This window comes from Delphinus delphis, chromosome 3 (genome assembly GCF_949987515.2).
Source record: "Delphinus delphis chromosome 3, mDelDel1.2, whole genome shotgun sequence".
Classification (NCBI taxonomy): Eukaryota; Metazoa; Chordata; class Mammalia; order Artiodactyla; family Delphinidae; genus Delphinus; species Delphinus delphis.
Window position 1 is genome coordinate 60,597,987 of NC_082685.1, and position 3,692 is coordinate 60,601,678.

Genomic DNA, 3,692 nt, shown 5'->3' on the forward strand with positions numbered 1-3,692 from the left:
CTCCCAGGCTCCAATTCCAAAGTGAACACTGGTTTCCACATTAACTATTCCTCTCATTTTCAGAACATTTGTTCATCATTTAGTTTGTTAGTTATTATAACTGAAGCTATAATCAGACTTCAAAGATACATTGATCACATCTCCAAGATCCAAAATCAAGGTACAAGGTCTGACCAATATTTAAAACAGAGACAGAATATTTGGAGTGAGGACTACCCCTCAGAGCCCTGGATGTCACGTTCCCAAGAAACAGGCCACTGCAATGGCTTTAGCTCATCAGTCAGACCCTCAAGATGCCGTCCTCCATCTTCCTCTTGAGGGGAAGCCCTTGGAACTTTGTCTGTGGCGCCAGAAATTGCAGCTGCTGCTTAATCAACTGCAAATGCAGCTTAATCAAATGAAATTGCTTCCCCAGATCCATCAAAGCCCCTTTTTCATTTTCCGTTCTGGATGGGATCTGCCAGAGGTTAGAAATAATACACACGTGGTGAGTGCTGACCTGAGGTTAGGACACGTGGGCTGTGACTGAGGTTGACACTCGGTCAGAGCACAGAGAGCCAGCTGACGGCGAGCTTCTTCAGGAACAAAGCAGTCAGCCCGCTGGCAGACCAGCATCTTGCTGAGGGCCTGCTGTGTGCTTTAGCCAGTGGATTCCAAGACCAGGAAGCCCAGGTTTCTGCCCCAGGAATAGAGGATGCTGAGGACTACATCAGCCGTGACCAGAAAAGGAGGGAACTTGTCCATCAGAAAAAGAGGAGGGAAGAGGGGCCAGCAGAGCTGGATGGAGTAGCTCTTCTTATAGTGCAACCTTGAGAGCCTAGACAGTGCTCTGAGCCCTTGGACCTGAGTCCCTGACACCTCACCAGGAGGCCTGCTGGGTTCTGGTGGGGAGTTTCCCCCGGGCTGCTGCTAGAGCTCTGGGACCCTGGGTGATGGACCAGGTGATCATCAACATTCTTGTCAGTAAAAGAATATTTATACCAGGCTTCTCTCCCTCCCACTCCCCAACACCCCCGGGCTCTCTCTGGTTCTACCTTTGGTGGTCTCAAAGTTTCCAGAAGCCCCAAATACGTCTGTTCTCCACTCTCCAGTATCTGCATGGGAATTGGCCCCTCCCAATCGGCCCTCATCTACCTTCCCAATTCCCAAGTTCCCGTTTCCCAGGGCCATGTCTAGACCATTTCAGGCACATGTGCATGTTCTCTTTCTCTCTCTCTCTCTCTCTCTCTCTCTCTCACACACACACACACACACACACACACACACACACACTCTCTCTCTCTCTCTCTCTCTCTCACTCCATCATTTCTGGTTTGCCTTCCTCTTCCTCTCAGTACCCTGCAGTTCTCATACCCTGTAGCTTTTCTTTCCCCCAAGACTTGCCCCTCCCCTGTCCTGGTCCCTCTGGCACTGCCCACTAAGCCCTTCACACACCCTCTCCTAGGATGGCCTACATTTAGCAGTAGACATCCGTGTCACACGCCTTCTAGACCTACAGTGCCACAGCACTAATTTGATGAGTGCTTACTACATGCCAAAGATGTGAACATCTAACAGTGGACCTTTCCGGCACAGGACAAAGATGACCAGGAGAGAAAGAGCACTCCCGGAGCCACAGACAGCATCTGTTCCTAGCAGCCTAGGCTTAGTACTCAGACCACAGGGGTGAAGGGCCGGGACTCAGTCTCCCACTCTAACACAATCAGGGCTGGGTGGTTTCCAAGGGTCCCTCATGCTGTCACTCTCAGGTCCCAGGAGTTCTCCACTGGCCCTGAAGAGTTGGGCAGCAGCGTCAGCCAAGGGTCGTTCTTAGTTTAGGTTCTCCCCTCCCAGAGCCTGAGACCAGGACTTGGGTATGAGTGGTTGGTTCATTTGGAAGGAATTCCAGGACGCAGACGTGAGGGAGCAGGGAGGGTGAGACTGGAGGAGAAGAGGTCATTGCAGTGTGTGTTATCAAGGTCACAGATACAGGCAATGGGGGCTCCATTTTGCCAGGGTCTCTGAAAACATGGAGAGTACCCCCAGAACCATCCCCCTGAAAGGCAGAGCTGAGCATTTATCTACCGGCTCCCACACCCCAATGGCTGGGATTTGCCCCTAGAGGCATAAACTGGCCACCCACCCACCCTTCCAGGCTTCCAGGATGTACTGGTACAAGGGCAATGGGAGCTCCCGTAGGCTTGGAGAAGGTTCTGGGGGAGAAATCAGGAGGATGCAAGGAACACTTGAGGTCGAGTGAGGCAGGGAACTGCCCAACACAGCTACCACTGAAATCAGAGGGGGCCAAGGGAGACAGCTGTGACAGACAAGTGTGGGCCTTAGTCCCCCTCCACCTTACAGAAGGACCATTCCATGAACATCTGGGTGGTGCACCAGCTCCTGTGGTAGGCATCAGGCAAACAACCAAGAACAAGCTTCCCCACTCCTGTGACCTGAGCAAGCCCCTTCTCTGCTCTGGGCCTCAGTTTCTCTGTCTCCCAAAGTGGGATCTGGATGCCTGCCCTGCAGGGTGGCACAAAAATGGCTGCAAGGGTGTTGTGTGACTCTCTAATGCTTTGCACTTGCATCACCACCGGGGGAGGCCATGCCTTCGCCCAGAGCAGTGCAGTCTAATAGTGGAATCGTAGCCACCTTGCAGGTAAGGGAGAGCTTTGGAGCCTTGTCACCTGGACACCCTGGGAGCTCCTCCCTTAGCGTCAGATGATGCTGGGGGCATGGGGCAGGGTGGGGGGTGGGTGGCCGGGTGTGGGCAGTATAATGCTTGTGGCAGCATGTGGGTCCTGGAGTCAAGGAGATGTGAGTCAGCCCAGCTCTGCCCAGATGCTCAGTAACTTTAGGAAGATCACTGATTCTGTCGATGGGGAGTGTGCTGCACATGGGGCTGGGTTGAAAACTGGAAGAGACAGTGAGTGTGAGGCACCACTACACAAGGCCTGGCACATAGTAAGCCTGCAGCAAACGCCCTTGTGGGCTACCCCAGCTGAGGGCCATGGAGTGTCTGAATCTGAGGTCCAACAAAACCAGGCTGTTGTCTTTCCTACAAAGCTTCCCACCCTCCTTCACAGGATGGGGGGCAGCACAGCCCCCAGCCCAGGTGTTGAGGTGAGGGTGCGGGTGCGCCAGCAGCAGCCCTGGAAATGATCGAGCTGTACAGTCCCCCAGCAGGCTCTGTGCTCTCCTCCACTAGCTCAGGCCCTCAAGCCCTCTCAGAAGCTCAGAGCTTAAGGGCACCAGGTGACTTCATTTAAAAAAAAATCTGGGCTTCCCTGGTGGCGCAGTGGTTGAGAGTCCGCCTGCCCATGCAGGGGACATGGGTTCGTGCCCCGGTCCAGGAAGATTCCCTCATGCCGTGGAGCGGCTGGGCCCGTGAGCCATGGCCACTGAGCCTCCGCGTCCGGAGCCTGTACTCCGCAATGGGAGAGGTCACAACAGTGAGAGGCCCACGTACCACCAAAAAAAAAAAAAAAAAAATCTACAAATAAAGGGCTCCTTTGCAAGCGGAGTGTGGTGCATTCTTGGGGGCTCCAAGCAGTTTTACAGACCCAGATGTGGAGCAAAGGCGTTCAGGGACCACGGAGCAGTTCCCAGGCCCCGGCAGGCTGGCCAGGGCCCAGGGCCAAGGGCAGAGGTGGGGTGGCCCTCCTCTGCTCTTCATCCTCTCCACGGCAGACCCCCGGCTGCCCATGGGTGGG